Genomic DNA, 18,802 nt, shown 5'->3' on the forward strand with positions numbered 1-18,802 from the left:
AGATCTTATAAATTACACGTGCGACTTTCGAAGTTTACTTTTAGCGTACGTAACATGCTTACGCTTTACTATCTTGTATCTTAAAAGAGTTTTTCGTTCAAATGATTTATAGATCTCTCAAGGTTACAGACTTGTAAAAATAATAATAATTTTATCAGAATTTATAACCAGTGCACGTTCGAATTTTTTTATGTGCATCGCTAAGAAATATTGCTTCTCTCTCTCGGGTCGTTTGGTAAGCTCTGAAGTCACCATTTTCTAGATCAGGTTAGTAAGAAGAACTGGTTATGTTTATTTATACATAGTTGAGTGTTTTCTGTTCCTTAACTTAATTTACCATTGAAAAGTTTCACTTACCTGTATCTATACATTACCCGGCAAATACAGGTTATTGACGGTGAGCATTGATACATACGAGTGCACTTATTTAATATTGTATGATAAAATAAATATAATAAAAGTTACCGATTATTTTATACGTTTTCAAAACATATTCAAAAACAGAAACACTAAAACAAAAATAATGTTTTGCACTATCAAAATATATGGAACTTGGCACTTTTAATTTGTTTCTTACAGCTATTTTAAAGGTTTTGCATATCGTACCTTCTTTTGATTCCAACATAGTTTGGATAAAATGATACATTTTTATTTCAGTCTATCATAACAATTGAAGTATATTACTATGTTTTATTCATATAAGTCCATAACAGGTAATAATCCCCAAAATAATTTACTTCCCAAATTTTACTTAAGTAAACTGTTCATATAATAGTTTATATGCTCAATATTATAAGCTTCGAAGTTTTATTTGTTCTTAATCGGGAATCGAGTTACAAATTATAGTGTGATAAACCTGGGAAATTATTGCTAAACTAACAAGCGAATTTTTGTAATTGACATAAACATATTTTTTCTCATAAATAGATAACCTGTAACTACGTATTGGCTGTCCAATTGTTCTGAAAAGCACTTTATATATCCTAGTAGCAGAAACTATCATATGCTATATGTTAGATAAGCTTAACCCGGCATGGCCAGGTGGTTAAGTCACTCGACTCGTAATTCGCGGGTTCGGATCCCCGTCACACCAAACATGCTCGCCCTTTCAGCCATGGGAGCGTTATAATATGACGCTCAATTCCACTATTCGTTGATAAAAGAGTAGCCCAAGAGTTGGCGGTGGGTGGTGATGACTATCTGCCTTCCTTCTAGTCTTATGCTGCTAAATTATGGACGGTTAGCACAGATAGCGTTCGTGTAGCTTTGCGCGAAATTCCAAAAATACCAAACCAGATAGGTTTAGGATCCTAGTATGTTTCATACGTTTTGTGTGTGTCTTGAAAATGTTTCATTTAAAGCTACTTCTAAATATTTTGTAGATCAACCTTCTTCTAAGCTAACACATTTACAAGTTGGTACATACTGATAACTAATACATTAATATGTAGGAATATTAATTCCTACATTTGTGATGGAAACAAACTAACTCACATTTCTTACTATTTAAATAACTAGCATGTATTTTAAAACATTTACTCACTTAACCTGCAATATTTTTTGCAAAAGACTTTTTCACATGTGAATCTTTATTACAAGATAAATGTCACATACATATGAATAGATGGAGCTACCTAAACGCAGACCAACAATATAATTTATAGAAGATACACATAAGAATAGCTTCCGGGACAGAACTGTTATAAGAAGAGACCTCTTAAACCATAAATATTAAACGTATTCAGTAAATGGCCTTATCTGGTATAAAAGCAATGCACAAACATATTTATAAGACAAGTCTTCTAAATAACTTTATCGTACTTTTATTCTACAATTATGTTTAATTGTACTGATCAGTTTAGCTACATAACTTTCTAATACATTGTAATAGAACTGTACTTAAATTATCATTGCCAGTTTTCTAATATTTAAATACTGACCTCATAACTGAGGTTTTTAATGTCTTAGGTAAGTGGCCCAATTCATATAATATACTTAACAGTCTCAGAAAATCGTAAACGATCTATTATATTGTTTTAATTCATTTCTTTGCATGTCATTAACACCTGAAGACATTCTATAATCAACCCGATTAATAACACTTTGAGTTTCACAAACAATTTCAAATAGAAAGTACACTGTTCGATTATCTGTATTTGAGATCGTTACGTTTCATTGGTATTGGTACTTATGTTCTTTTTTTCGGAAGCAGTTTAGTGTATAAAAAACATTAACATTATTTGCCTATCTGTGGTACTTCTACAGGGGATACCTTGTATTCAGTGTGGTACATATGTAACATATGAATCCTGCCAAGGTGGCGAAATGTGCATCAGCTTCAGTTTCGCTATTATTTTTATATTTATATCTTCATATCTCACATAAGTAATAACTATTTTCATATACTACGTCTTGTAGGTCTATAATTTGTCAGAATATTTAAATTAGGAAATTTATTTTCGACCCATATGTCTGTGGTTTTTACTGGAACTTCGTTGCAATTAATTTGAACAAAATTTATTATATTAAAGACTAAAAACTACGACTACACTTATATTATATTTATGATTGAACAAAACATGATAAAAACGAATACTTTTTCACTGTTAGAAAGTAATTAAAACTTATAATAAATTTACCCCGATGTTTGTTTAAATATTAATGTGTACTATATAAAAATCACAACCTAATTATTCAGTAATGGATTTTTATTCCTTAATCATTCCATCAGATTTGAAGTTTTCTGTTGGTAGAATTATTGCCATGATTGATTTTCAATTTCCACATAACCGACTTCATTTTTCATTATTTACTGACTTTAAAATGTTGGTGAATTATTTTCTTTTATAACAAGTATTACTTGTTTGTTTGTTTTTGAATTACGAGCAATGCTACACGAGGGCTATCTACACTAAGGGTCCCTAATTTAAAAGCGTAAGGCCAGATGGAAGGCAGCTAGTCATCACCGCCCACCACCAACTCTTGCGCTACTCTTTTACCAACGGATATTGGGATTGACCGTAACATTATAGCTCCCACCCAAAGGGTGAGCATGTTTGGTGTGACGGGGATTCGAACCCGCGCCTTTCAGATTACGAGTCGAGCACCCTTAACAAGCTGGTCATTGCTGGCTTTTGTACGTAGATATTTACAAATATTCAAATTTGTCAGTAATATTTTCATTAGCATTACATTTTCTCTGACAGCACTTGACATTTCTTAGCTGAAGGTACTTGCTCTGTTACTTAACAATAAAACATTTTTTTTATAAAAATAACTGGCTAATTCTTTTTTGTTGTTGTTATTCATGATCGAAACCAGGCATTTTTATTTTTATCGAAATAATTATTGGTTCAATAACTGGTATATCTTGTATTCCTATCATATTATTCTAACTTGAGCATTTGTAATTGTAAAGTGATTTTTGTTTTTCCTTCTATAGTGTCCTAAGCCTCATTTAGCTATTTTTCACGGTGTAATAATAATGATAGTATTATTATTCTGTTGCCTAGCTTCCTTCAATTCATTAATTTCATCCTTTAAATCAGCCAAAATGTGTAATTGCAAATTAATTACGTTGATCATTGTTCCGTCTCAATCATTGTTTTCAGTAGCTGTTTCCATTTCTTCAATACTCGCACCTATATTGGTGCTTGCATGTGTTTACATTTGCCTGTACCAGATGTACACCTGAACAAGCATCAACTTTAAAGGTGAATTTTCAACAAATTTAATAATTGCCTTAGAAACTATACTTTAGTTAGGTATAATTCCTGTGTGGTTGCCATGTTTTTAGACACTTTAGTTTTTGAGTACAAAATGAAACAAAATATGCGGGTCCTCGAACTCAAGTTCCTCTCGGTCGTTCGGCTGTTTCCGTGACGTTTTACAACTATGATGTAATCCTGTGTAGCTATAAATTAATTAGGGTATTCAAAGTGGAAAACATTATAGTCTTCATACTAAAAAAAAGGCTTAACACAGTTAATGATTATAATAAAACTAACATCCAGAAGATACTGTGTGATTTCTAATTCAGTAACAACTGAGCTTAAACAAGATAATATAGTTAAAGTTAATAATGTTTTGTGAAGGCACTGTTTAAGCTATATTTGGTTTTGGTTTTTTACCTGGTATGATCCTTATGTCGAAACCAGTTATGCTGTAAGTTTTTATTTTATTTTTCCGGAAGTTTTATGTTTTTTCTATGTAATATATTTTTAGAAAAAAGTAAAACTGCTGAATAATAACATTTCGTGAAGGTTAGAGAAAATTTGTTATCAGATTGATAAAGATGATTATAAATGAAAAAAAAAATAGTCCTAATAAATTAAACTGATACACATATTTTTTAGTTTATACAATTAAGATTCTACATAACAGTTATACACATTTATAAATGACTGGTCGGTAAAAGTTTACATAAATTTTAGCATTGACACACTATTCAGAAAAATGCAAGATAAACACAATATCTAAAGAGCTTCAAGATATATTATATACAATATATGGAGAATTTTAAGATAATCACAGTATCTAGCAAACTTTAAGACGTACATAAGATTTTGACTACATTATGATAGATACTGTATTTAGAGGACTTTAAAAATACAGAATATATACAGAACGTTAGGGTACAAAACATTCTTTATAAACAAATCTGGCTTGTTTGACATTGTTGCCTTCTGAACAAGATGCTGAGTCTTTCTTTAAATGGTATATATATATATAATGTTCATTTAGCGTCTTCTTTCCTTGAACACCACTGACAGATGTGACACAAAAATCCTTATGGAAATGCTTACTTTAATTTTAGCTAAAAAGAAATAACTGAAGTCAATTAATGAAAATGTCAGGAAATAGCTCTAAAAATGTAGAATTTCAGTACAATACGCTGACGTGTTACCTGAACTGGTCGAGTCAGTTTTAGTACATTGCCGATACGCAGAATCAGGAGTAATACATTTATGCACATACGGAACTATGAACCGAAGTTCTGCGTAAGACAAACACAGCGTTAAGTACTTAATAAATGGGAAATTTCAGTTCCAAAACCGAGCGTTCTCCGATAGTTTTTATTCAAAGCTTCCACGGAAATAACGTTTTAACTTGTGGTGGTCACAGCATACATAATCCATAGTGTAGCAGTGGCATAAACACAGACAAAAGTACTAATACATGAAGCTATTCGGTAAATACTCGGTGAAAATTACTTTACGAAAACCGCTTTAGCTTATTTGATTTGTGTTCTCATTCAAGAAATAATTCATTCCTATTGATTTACTTATTGGTGATACAATAATATATTTAAGGCAGTATTCTAAGGACTTTACTAAGGTTTATTCTTACAACTGGTTTTATACTGATACTAAACTGACAGTAGGTACTGACAGCAGGTGCTGCCAGTATCTTAAATCAGTCAATATTGATTGCTCTGCTAGGCTTTTGCTATGATTTATTATTATAGTTAGTTTTATACGGATACTAAACTGACAGTAGGTACTGTCAGATCATAAACCAGTCAACGTTGACTAGCCTGCTAGGTTTTTGTTATGATTTATTTTTACAATTGATTTTATATTGATACTAAACTAAAGGCTAGCCCAGTTATTTAATGTTTGATAAAATTCACACTCAAGACATGGCCAGGTGGTTAAGGCACTCGGCTCTCGGGTTCAAATCCCGGTCGCACCACACAGGCTCGCCCTTTCAGACGTTGGAGCGTTATAATATGATGGTCAGTCTCATTTTTCGTTGGCAAAAGAGTAGCCTAAGAGTTGGCGGTAGGTGGTGATGACTAGCTGCCTTCCCTCTAGTCTTGCACTGCTAAATTAGGGACGGCTAGCAGAGAAAGCCCTCGTGTAGGTTTGAGCGAAATTCAAACCAGTCACATTCAAGGTTTTTTTGTGGTTTCTCTAAATGACTGTTAAAACGAACGGTATGTTTGTGAAAAAGGTATTAACTATCTTGCAAATTCTATAGCAATCTTACTTTGTTGTTCCAAGACAAATACAGCGTCTTTTATAGGATTCTTGTTTAAAAACAAATATTTCTAAAATAAAATAAACTTCATGGTATGGAAGCATATCTGTTGCATAATATGGTGTTTTGCAGTCTTTAAGATGTATTTGAATGACCATTTCCATTCAATATCTCGGTAGTTTTCTTTATAGATGGATGACTTAGCTAAAGATATATTTGTTTATTCGTTTTTTGAATTTCGTGCAAAGCTACTCAACGGCTATCTGTGATAGCTGTCCCTAATTTAGTAGTGTAAGTTAGAGGAAAAGCAGCTAGTCATCACCACCCACCGCCAACTCTTGGGCTACTCTTTTACAAACAAATAGTGGAATTGACAGTAACATTATAATGTCCCTCCAGCTAAAGGGGCGAGCATGTTTGGTGTGACGGGGAATCAAACCCGCGACTCTCAGATTACGAGTCGAGTGCTTTAACCACCTCGCCAGCCGGGCCCTAAAGATACGAGTAGGGTAAACCGAATTATTCACAGATGTTTTACCTTCCTGCAACTCACAGTAATCTTCATGAAAAAAATGATTTGCTTCGCAGATCCCCAAGAACCCATTTGTATATTTTCTTTTTGCTATGCACAACTGGTGTGAAAAATTATTTGCTGTAAAGTTGTTTTTATTTGTTCGTTGCTTTGCCTATACAAAACTTCTCGTAACCACGAGTATTCTTCTGCCGTTTTTTAACTTGAGTACCGTTGGTTGCTATGGTAATACCTGCGCGAACTGGACAGACCAGCTGATTGGTTAGGAGATGCTAGGCTCGCAAAGTTGGAGGGTTTTGACAAGAGTCTAGCGACTGAGTGAGACACTGTCAAATTTTCTCTTGCAGCACTAGGGTAAGTTAATCAGACGCAACTTTAGCGGGAACTTAGGCCTTGATTGTTAACAGTATCGTAATTATCTTTACTTCACTAAAGCCTAAGAGCATTATCACCTCAGAGAGTTCTATACCAAAAAGCAAGGTTAAGCTTACTGAACACTAAATTGTAAAAAAAAAAAAAAAACGTTAGTGAAACACATCACAAAATTACGTTATGAAATTTATGACTCTCGTCTAAAGCTTAAAGACACTTTACGTGGATAAGTTATTTGTAAAGTGTACGTACTGTTTCCGACGTCACCAGAATTTAAGAACAGAAAGGTTTTTGAGTTCATACAAGTTCCTTAAAAATCTTCTTTCTTCTTCACACAGCATTCTGTCTCACACAACTAGGAATGAATTAAGGTAAGTTTGTACTTCAGTATATAATTCAGCCACACGGGTTTAATTTTAAATACTTTATGTACGGTTTTTGTCGTAAAATATAAATTAGCGTGACATTAAACGCGCTTACCCTAAATTAGTGTAATAACATCTTACTGTTAGCATACGTTTTTAGGATCTTGTTTAACAAATAATTTGGAGAATAATTCACACAGTTTACACAACTTTACGGGTTACAATTTTTCTTATATTAAAAATACTATTAAAGCTTTTGCAAAAAAAATCCAATAAATAAAGCTTGTGGTTTTTTGTTACCTATTGGTCTTTGGAACGATAGTTGATATATTGAAAAAATATTCGAAATTAGTTATGATTTTTTTTAACTTTTCTTAAATTTCGTCTTATGTGATAATATTACGTTTCCAAGGTATATTGCACGCGATAAACCCATTAGTTGTGTATCTGGCTAATAAATAAATAACTTGAAAAACAATCGTATTTCAATTCTATAGATATGAAATAACTGTAAGTTTCCTAGCAAACTGTTTTAGTAGTGAATTGAAAGGTTTATAATTCAATGTCCACTTCATTTAAGTACATGTTGATTTAGAAACTAGATCAAACGTACACACTGTATGCCATAGATTAACATCAACCACACTTCGTCTTCCAATGTTAAAATGCTTTTAGCACTTCGAACGTGCAGAAGGCCAGAATTTTTAAAAGTCTGTATTCTCAAGACGGCTGGTATGGGTATGAAAACTTTAATGAAAATAAACTACAGAACAACGTTTCGACCTTCTTAGATCAAGTTCACAGAATTCGTGCTCATTTACAATATAACATTAAATGTAATATTCCAAACAGGTCAACTTCAGAAAATTTTACCAAACTATCGTTGCGAGTAGAGAACTTATTTCAAAACACAGGTTTTATATATTCGGAATGTAACATTAAGTATAGTATTAAGATATTTCAACGATGTAATTTAAGGAAGTATTACCATGTTTAATTCCTAAACACAAAACCATAAATATCAAATGCTGTATTGAAATCCTTCGCGCATGATAGATGCCCAAGGCATGCAAAGCATTGACAGTGTATTGTCTAGCGCTTAACAACAGAGAGAAAAAAAATGGATTTCGCGTAAAACTACACGAAGGCTATCTGCGCTAGCCATCCTTAATTTAGCAGTGAAAGACTAGAGGGAAGGCAGCTAGCCATCATTACCTACCCCAAACGCTTTGGATACTCTGTGGGATTGACCGTCACATTATAAATTCCTCATAGCTGACAGGGAGATCATCGGTGATCACTATGACGGTGATTCGAACCTGCAACCCTCTGATTACAAGTAGAGCACCCTAACCATCTGGCCATGTTGGGCCTTACAATTAAATTGTAAATATAATACCGTAAAAACAAATGTTGTTAATTTGTATTTAGTTATTTATTTTATATAGATATTGAAACGTCTTGATGGTATTATTACACTGCTGGTAGAGATAGGCAGTTTTATTATTGTAACGGAATTGTAAACAACTGTAATGATGGTGTACTGATATTTTTCTCATTGTACTAAACTTGAAAAAAATCACTCATACATATTAATAAGTACAAACAAAACGTATCCCATTCTCTTGTAAAGCTATTACGTTAAAGGACATAATATTATAGCCAGACTGTTGGCAAAAAAAAAATGTTTGAATATATTTTTAGCTCACGTGTATTTAAAACCCATTTCTCATTTTATAATAACGAAGGAAGTAATAGTGTTTATACGTCTGAGTTTTCACGCTGTACTTGTGAAATCTCAAGAGATTTGAACTTTTAGTTGGGGATTTAGATCCGATTTATATACTGGACGCGAATTTGAAATTTGCTATGAAGTCAGTTTTGCACGGATTTAATGATCCCGTTTCTCGAATGCAATTAACAATCAGTTTTTTGCACATAGTTTTAAATTGAGACGAAAGTTATCTGCTTAAAAAAATAAATTTAGCAAACACTGAAGACAAAATTCATAAAATATTGAAGTTTTACTAATTGACGAAACAAAAATCAGTCAGTTTCTCTTATCTTTATCTGATGCATTGATCGCACTGCAGCAAATGAATTTTTGTAATTTGAAAGAAAGTGTCATATATATATAAAACAGGAAATAACCGGCAAACACCTCGTTAACGAAAGTAGCTCATTGTTTCCTTTTCTGTGTTGAAGGCAAATTAAAATCAGTTAATTTATATTTTTATGAATTCTATTTGACAAAATCTCTGAATGGGTACCGTCAGCTAGGATTCAGAAATAAACACGACAAAGTTCGATTTGCTTCTAAGACATTTTTTTTGTCACAGAAACTATATACGTTTCTTTGCACGTCCCAGTATAAGAACGTTTCGAAGTTGTTGTTTTTTATCAAGATATATGTTAAATATTCATTGAATCTAAACTGGAAAATCACATATATTACAACTATTTTGGAATGTTTTTGCAGTTACGTTTATATTGTGTGCTTGTTTTGAATTTCGCGCAAAGCTACTCGAGAGCTATCTGCGCTAGCCGTCCTTAATTTAGCAGTGTAAGACTAGAGGGAAGGCAGCTAGTCATCACCGCCCACCGCCAACTCTTGGGCTACTCTTTTACCAATGAATAGTGGGATTGACCGGAACATTATAACGCCCCCACGGCTGAAAGGGCGAGCATGTTTTGGTGCGACCGGAATTCGAACCCGTGACCCTTGGATTATGAGTCGAACACCTTAACACGCTTGGCCATGCCGGGCCGGCTGAAAGGACGAGCCTCTTTGATGTGACGGGAATTCGAACCCGTGACCCTCTAATTGCGAGTTGAGTGCTCTAAGCACCTGGCCATGATGGGCCTAGTAAATACACTTGCTCTCCGACGGGGAATTGAATCCCGGTCTTCAGCGTGAGAAGCTGGGATACTCACCACTATACTACCCAGTGAAAAGTATATAATTCCGGTTATTACAACGTAAAAGACTCCATATAGTTGACAGTATCAGATACGTTGTTAGTTAGTTTTTGATGTTAAAAGACTCTATATAGTTGACAATATCAGATACGTTTGTCATTTAGTTTTTGATGTTACGATAAGCTAGATTTCATATGCTGCTTCCGTCAGTAACTGACGATTGATAGAATGTATACTGATCACTGAGAGTGTTTCTATTAGTAGAGGATAATTAAGAAAGTGTAGATGTAGTCACGTACAAACTCTGTAACTGCGTCTTGTCTGTTAATGGAAATCTATAATTTTGTCGATGTTAGCATACTTTAGGCTTCTTTATTTCACTTGCTTTTTATACAGTTGGCTTGGAACATGACCGATTTTAGATTAAATCAGTCAAGTGTTTCCTAAATTATCATTGTTGTTTTCAGTCTAAAACTTTCTCAAAGTTTCTGTAATACTCTAAGGCTTACTTTTCTGACATACAACACCTGAAACAAGGGTTGTAAATCAGGTTAGGAACCTAACTCTTTGACATAGAACACCTGAAACAAGGGTTGTAATGTCACAATAGGAACCTAACTCTCTAACATAGAACACCTGAAACAAGGGTTGTTAACCTTTATTGTATAAACTATTTATTACGTTGTCGCAATTTTTATTTGATTATTTTTACATATAAGTGTACATATAATCTCAGACCTGTAGTACTTTCAGTTTCAGAGTTACAGCATGTTCTACTTAAGTAACATAAAAGGTTAGCGATAAGATAGCGAAACTGGGACCTCATAACTTACTAAATCAAAATTTATTACATAACACATTTCAACTTATGTTTCTCTTCAATGTTTTCCATTCCACTAAAATTTACACTAGATAAAATCATGTGTTCTTTGTAGGCACTGAACTTAGGGGCGGTAGTAGATCTCGAAACATTGCTTGTCCCTAACATTGCATTTTTTGCACATATGTTTTGTGTTCTTCTTGCACATTTTGCACCGATGTGCAACTCAAAACTTGGTTTATGCCATCATCAGGAAGGGCAACAACACCGATATATGCCCTGTGACGTAATACTTGATCACCCCTTGTGTCACCTACTGTCGGAAATCCAGATTGGACAGTTCGCTCTGGTCAACTGCCCAGTAAACACGCCACACTCCAATCATAGCTACGTTCAGGATATTCAGAAAAAAGTGACCGGTAACCAATTTTACCATGAATCATTGCGCGGTAGAACGCTGAAAGTCAAACCATGAGGTCAACACCGCCCCTTTGTTGGAGAAACTGATTAGGTGCGGTTGTATGACATTTTTCTCCCCTCCCTTCGCTGGTCATTTTACATCATGGACTGGGGTTGTCCAGTTTCTGGCAAATGTTACGACAGAACTGTCGTGCCAGTTTGCTATGTACATCTTCCATCACTACGGTGGTCAAAGTAACCCCTTAGTGATGAAAACAATTATCAAAGTTGGTGCCTCTCGACGACCGAATAATTAGCAATAATATGAAACAGTGTGGTAATGACACGTGTGTCGGGTGGCTGCTTTAAGTTCTTTTGCTTCCTTCTTTTGCACAACTTCACGTGGTAGGGATAACCATCACTACCACAAAGACTCTAAATTTTATATTCAAACCAGATTGGTTTTCCTCTACTGAAAATTTGAAAACTATGGCGATCAAAGTATGATGTCATGGACCAATCCCTATTGAGCAACTTATGAAACTCACAACATCGTACAAAGGCTATCATTCAACATATTGTACTGCTAGTCTCCTTGAACAAGATTCTAACTTGGTGAAATGCATGTATTTCTTGATTTCAAGAAATCTGTTTTTACTCGTTCTATTGTACGCAACCGTCACGCCCAAGTCAGGCTGAATTGACTAATTATAGTGCTCTTCAGACACACTGTGGTATCCTGATAGCAGTAGAACACCCATAAAGTCGCGAACACCTACCTTATTGTGAAGTATTGGAAGTTCGGATTGTTTATGTTACGGTTCTCATACATGTATTTTGTCCAGTGATAAGGTCCAACATGTCATCAAAAAATATCTTTTTCCCAAATATGTTATGATGAAGTCGCGTCTAGTTCCAGCAAATCTCCTGCTAAACAAATTTTGGCTGTAGAAAAGTTTTACCAAAATCTCATTCTTTCTTTTACTTTGACAATTGGCACTTCTCTCCTTTGTTTCTGCCGCCATGATCAGGTGCTAAAGGCGCTTGATTCGTAACCTGAGGGTCGTGGGTTCGAATCTCCGTGACACCAAACATGCACGCCCTAACAGCCGTGGGGGCATTATAATGTGACGGTCAATCTTATTATTCAATAAAGTATCCCAAGAGCTGGCGGGGGGTGGTGATGACTAGCTGCTTTCCCTTTAGAGTTACACTGCTAACTAATGAACGGCTAGTGCAAATAACCCTCTCATAGCTTTGCGCGAAATTCAAAAACAATCAGACACTCAATCAAACTCCTTTGTTTCGTTTGAAACTGTTGTAAACCACCGTTCTTTACCCACTTCAAGCTCTCCCGCCGTTTCATATTCTTTTTCCACGTCATCAGGAACATCTTCAGTATGATTTATTTGGCTGCCTGAGTCTCCGGCATGGGAAGCAATATGATAATGTTCAGTGTGTGTCTGGAGCATCCTTCAATATCACGTGCTTCTTGGATGGTAGGTACCTTCGTAGTTCTTCTGTCGCGTGCCTCTTAGATTGTAGTTACTGTCATTGTACTTCTGAATCCACAAAAACATTTTGTATCCATGACCTATAAATCAGATATTTGGAACTGTTTCTGCTTTCTCCTTTCTTAATGATCACAACCAATTCACAATAAATTTACTAGTGGCACCACCTTACGAATGTTCCACAAATAGAAGATGGAATATTTCCTCGAATTTTCAACCAATAACTAGTTAAGCTCCGATTATTTTTACGTGGCACGTATTATTGCGTGTTGGTGAAACCTGCTTTTTAAATTTTTTTTGTGTATTTATCAAGCTGAACCAATTTTGTTCATTTCTCTCACAGAGATGAGGACACGTGCTATCAATACACAGAAGGCGCAAGTAATGTTGGAATTAAATTTGCAGCTAATATTAATTTTCTGCACTTTTTAAGCGGTGTTCCATATAAGGAACATTGGCAGAAAAAAGGTTTAGCCAGAATAGAAACCTAACTGTCTGACATAGAAACAAGGTTGCTAAGTCAGAACAGAAGTCTAACTCTGAGACGAAAAATACACGAGAACAGCTTATTTATAACATTTTTGTGGTTTTTATTTAAAGCGCTGCAAGGACTCTTCCGTTTCTTTATACGCTCTGTATATTTCTTAAAGCTATGTTAATATCTAGTCCTGTATCAGTCCATACGTGAATATGGACACTGAATTCATATTTGGCCAGATGCACTGTATGGCTCTGGTTTATTAGCGAGTATAGAATAAACATAGATCTACTAACGTTTAAATAGTCTGTTCTATAGCTCGGCGGTTTCCGTGGGCACTCAATATCGTACAGAATGTTTTAATACAGGTGTGTAACGTAACTATAAACACAATACTTTGCATTTAATATGTAAGTGGCGTAACCACAAATACAATACCGTGTTCTAAGGCTCAACTTTCATACCGTTTACTGTACTTACCTTACTTATATAGCGTAATGTTAAACATTTTAATCGTATTTTTGTACGTTGCAACAATAATTGCAAAACCTCATGATGACAAGTTTGTTTGTTTTGAATTTCGCACAAAGCTACTCGAGGGCTATCTGTGCTAGCCGTTCCTAATTTAGCAGTGTAAAACTAGAGGGAAGGCAGCTAGTCATCACCACCCACCGTCAACTCTTGGGCTACTCTTTTACCAACGAATAGTGGGATTGACCGTCACATTATACCGCCCCCACGGCTGAAATGGCGAGCATGTTTTGCGCGACGGGGTTGCGAACCCGCGACCCTCAGATTACGAGTCGCACGCCTTAACACGGTTGGCCATGCCGGGCCGGTTAACATGATGACAAGAAACCCACTTGAAATAAAAATTTATCTCAGAACGGCTGTTATGGGTACTGACACCTTTACTAGAAAAGCTGAGAACGACGTTTTGACCTTCCTAGGTCATCTTCAGGTTAACAAAAAATACTAAATCACTAAAACCTTATTAATGATACAGTGCAGAATAAATCTCAATGTTAATGCTATTTTTGTCTGCATTTTAAAAGGTTCATACATTAAAACGGTCTCTCCCAAGCAATAGTTTAGAAGAAGCTGAGAAGAGTTTGGACTTCTTCTGTATTTCTAGAGTTTAACATCAGTTAGCACAATAATACTAAATGATGGATGGTTTCGTCTGGACTTGAGGAGTCTCTGATCTGTGTATGTATCACATAATAGCTGATTATATGAACATTCCTCTCTAAAACCCAACAATTTCATTTTTTTCTAAAAAATATCAATTATTTTTAGGTATTTTTATGAGTGAAACTCACAAGCTTGTAGTCTCCCGCTAGTATAGCGATAAGTCTACGGATTTACAACGCTAAAATCATGGATTCGATTTCCTTCCACGGACTCAGCAGATCGGCCGATGTGGCTTTGCTATAAGAAAATACACATACAAGTTTGTAGATGCTAATCGGGTGGTTCTCGTTTAGAAATCCTGTTCTCATAAATAATAGTGGTTGTGCCTTAGAACTACTACTATAAATAATAAGCTTTTAAGAAAGCAAAACATTTGCAATGTGTAAAACTTCATTTGGGAAATGAATTTGACAAATTGGTTTTGCCAGTCTGATTACAGAAGATCTGAAAAAGAACAAGCTTTGGAATTTCGAGGTTATTCAATATCTATAGTATATACCACTGTTCTTGTAATGTTAGGTTATACAGTATCTAAAGCATATACCACTGTTTGTGTATTGCCAGGGTACGAGCAAATTGTTTGCATATCGCAATGATAACAAAATATGTGAATTAAACAGAACATTAAGATTCCCCTCGGTGGGCTGAGAAGATAGCCCGCTGTGGCTTTGCTATAAGAAAAACACACAAACACACAGAACATTAATATTTAATATTTAGTAAACCCTCCAAAAATTAAAGAATACTAAAGTTAAAACTTTCAGCCACTTAAGTTCAATGCTTAATAATTTTACCAGTTTACCATGGAAGCAAAAATGTTTTGTTGCATTTTCAAGAATTGTCCGAATTTTATTTTTTGCAAAAACAAAACACGTTCATACATATTTTCCCTTAACTCTAGTCTGATATTTTATGTTTTTCTCCTTACAATATTAAACATGTAAAGAATATCTTTTGTAGTATTTACTCCATAATACCTAAAAACAGGGCTGGACTTTGAGTAGCGTGTTACGATTAGAAATTTCATGTCGGCTTTCTTCTAATTAAACGTTTAAAAGTCCACCTTTGTGTTTCAAAGAAATTATAGAAGAGATTATGTCTAAAACACTCTTTACTGTCTTCTATTTAAAGTGGGATTTATAAAGCATTGTAGTCCAATTGACTCTCATATCCTTCTTTCAATAAAACTAAAAACGTAAACATAAAAAAACCATTAACAACGGAAATTTTTTTCATAAAACAGTAAACTTTTTGTTTGGTTTATTTTCAATAGATAACGACCCATAAAATAAATTCGATACATTTCTATTTTTCATTTAAAAATCCATGGGTAACAACTAGGTAGCTATAGTTACTTGGCTTAACATATGCAGATTCTAGCATTTTCCCACTTAATATATTAAAGACAGCTACTTCAGTGGCGGACTTAGGGGAGGGAATTGTCACGGTGGCTAAATCTGTACTTCAATATAAATTTTCCTAAAATAATGGCCTAGCATGGTCAGATGGTTAAGGCACTCGACTCGTAATCCATGGGTTGCAGGTTCAAATCCCCGTCACCCTAAACATGCTCGCCCTTTCAGCTGTGAGGGCGTTATAATGTGACGATCAATCCCACTATTCATTGGTAAAAGAGTAGCCAAAAAGTTGGCGGTGGGTGGTGATGACTAGCTGCCTTTTCTCTATTCTTACACTGCTAACTTGGGGAGGAGTAGCATAGATAGCCCTCGTGTAGCTTTGCACGAAATTCAAATCAAATCATAAAAGACAGTACAAGACTTAGGAAAACACAAACTTCAGCCATTGCAGAGCATGTCACATCAACTGGACACAGAATAAACTGAGAGAAATCTAGAATAATAGACACATATAAATTCTGGAAGGCAAGAAAAATCAAAGAAGGGGACGAAGAGGAACTACAACGTTCCTGACCATCCATGTTGGGGTGAGAATTACTCAGACTTCTCTCTCTCTAAAGTAAACCCCTGCCACGTTCAAAGCGAAAGCACATACAGTGAGTTGAAGACGAAAGGCAGAAGACTTTCGAAACGTCGTCCTCTACAGTTGTGTCTCCACAACAGTCAGTTGCTGTCCATTCTACAAAGTTTCAAAATTTCGTTTACTTTGATTATGCCAACAATGTTCTGTGTCTATCTTCCAGTTTGAATAAAGAGTATTATATAGTAACTGTCTCTATTTTCGTAATGTAACCTATATAATGAACTAGTCAGAAGAACATAAACAAATAGAAGTTTGATATAAGTCGATTCCAAGAAGCCTTGCATATTGCGTGACTTAATGAATAAGAAAAAAGTGGAAGATAAAGATAATAAACCAAGGAAATATAACATTATTTATATGAAAATCATGCAAAAATTAGCTTTATTTGTGTAAGAGACAGAAGTTTAACGAAATGAGAATGTAGTTTTTATAGTGTTTTCTACAGTTTTTTAGTTATTATATGATATAATATTTTGAAACATAGAAACTTTATTTCTACGCTGTACGTGTTTATATAAATATAATTTATTTATCGTACCTTTCTTTAAGTAGTTGAGCTATACTTAAGCATTTCGTCATCCATTCTGAATGTTGTGAACCCCATCTAATTTATCGCTTTCTAAGGGGAATAAGGAAGGCGTTCGTTAGTTGCGAGAGGAAGCAAAGCTGTAAACATAAATAGTTCATTCATCAAACTTATTAAATCAATTATTTACTTCGCAGAAACACCTATCTTTTTCACAGACTTAACTAACTATGCAACTCCAGAAATACATAATAATGTAATTGCTAATATTTTTTTTATCAGTGAAAGAAAATAGCAGAGGAACTGATGGACAAAAAAATTAATTTTACTAAAAAAGTAAAATTGAGACGTTTGATTTATAAAACAAGACATATTTTAACTACCAAGAAAAATCAACAACATATATTCAATAGAGAAAATTTTTAAAATAAAAAAAAAAATTTCAAGATGAATCACTCAAAAATGCCCCCCAGTAGCTAAGCGGTATGTCTGCGGACTTACAACGCTAAAAACGGGGTTTTGATACCCGTGGTTGGCAGAGCACAGATAGCCCATTGTGTAGCTTTGTGCTTAATTCAAAACAACAACAACACTCAATAATAACATGGAACTGGGACTATGGTAATGAAATATTTGTCATATGTTTTTAGCTTTTGTTTGTTTGAATTTTACGCAAAGCTACACGAGAGCTTTCTGCGCTAGCCGTCCCTAATTTATCAGTGTAAGACTAGAGGAAAGGCAGCTAGTCAGCACCACCCACCGCCGACTGTTGAGCTACTCTTTTACCAACGAATAGTGGGATTAATCGTCACATTATAACGCCCCCACGGCTGAAAGGGCGAGCATGTTTGACGCGATGGGGATGCGAACTCGCGACCCTCAGATTACGAGTCACACGCCTTAACACGCTTGGCCATTAAGTGACTTTAAAACAGTCACTTGCTCGTGATAGAATTTTCCATTAATCCTTTAAAACACAGCTATGAGTTGCTAATACTCAGCGATTTTAAGTTACAGGTACATCAATATCTAACTTAATATATTTCTCGTTGAAATGTCAGGTTGGTTTTGGTATTACTACTTACAATGGTATATGTTATAAACAAAATCACTAATCGCGTAATTTTTGTTTTGTTTCTAGTAATTTACTGGCCCGGCATGGCCAAGCGTCTTAAGGCGTGCGATTCGTAATTCTTCGCTAATTCCCGACAGTTTAAAATCACCCAATGGAAAGTCATATTGGAGTAGTAACCTGGTTTATTCATTCATATATGATCTTGAATCGCATTATTTAATCTACATTACTGTTTTATATCTCTCCCTATTTTCATTCATGTTTTAATTTGTTTCAATAGATCCGGAATCAGAAGAAAACGTACTCAGATATGTTTTATATCAACAGTTTATAGTTATTGCTATTTTTAAAGAGTAAAGCAAGTAAAGCATGGTAAAAAATAATAGTAAGTTAAAGAATATCCTGCTGTTTGGTTGATATTTATACCCATTTACTTCATCAACTACGTAAAAAACATCTTGAAGAAACTACCTCACTGAATTGATTGTTGAACGTAAATGTCCTTCTGAACTGACTAAAAGAGTTAGTTCATCAAACCCAAAAATATGAGTTTGGAACTTATATAACACTATATGTTATACATTTTAAGTATAAATATTAAGGATATAATCTAATGAACATGAAC

At 34.6% G+C, this 18,802-nt stretch overlaps 1 protein-coding gene across 5 annotated transcripts in view; it reads left to right on the forward strand.

Annotated features, from left to right (window-relative positions):
- Positions 1 to 18,802, forward strand: part of LOC143243965 (acetylcholinesterase-like) — a 115,453-nt gene that overhangs the window by 34,719 nt on the left and 61,932 nt on the right. For 2 of the 5 annotated variants that reach the window (XM_076487847.1, XM_076487846.1), the window contains exon 3: positions 7,225 to 7,257. The exons of 1 other annotated variant lie outside the window; for it this stretch is intronic. The gene's annotated coding sequence lies outside the window, so the exon portion shown is untranslated. 2 more of the 5 variants (XM_076487852.1, XM_076487849.1) reach the window with 2 other exon arrangements.

The sequence above is a fragment of the Tachypleus tridentatus genome, chromosome 2 (assembly GCF_004210375.1).
Source record: "Tachypleus tridentatus isolate NWPU-2018 chromosome 2, ASM421037v1, whole genome shotgun sequence".
In the NCBI taxonomy this organism is placed as follows: Eukaryota; Metazoa; Arthropoda; class Merostomata; order Xiphosura; family Limulidae; genus Tachypleus; species Tachypleus tridentatus.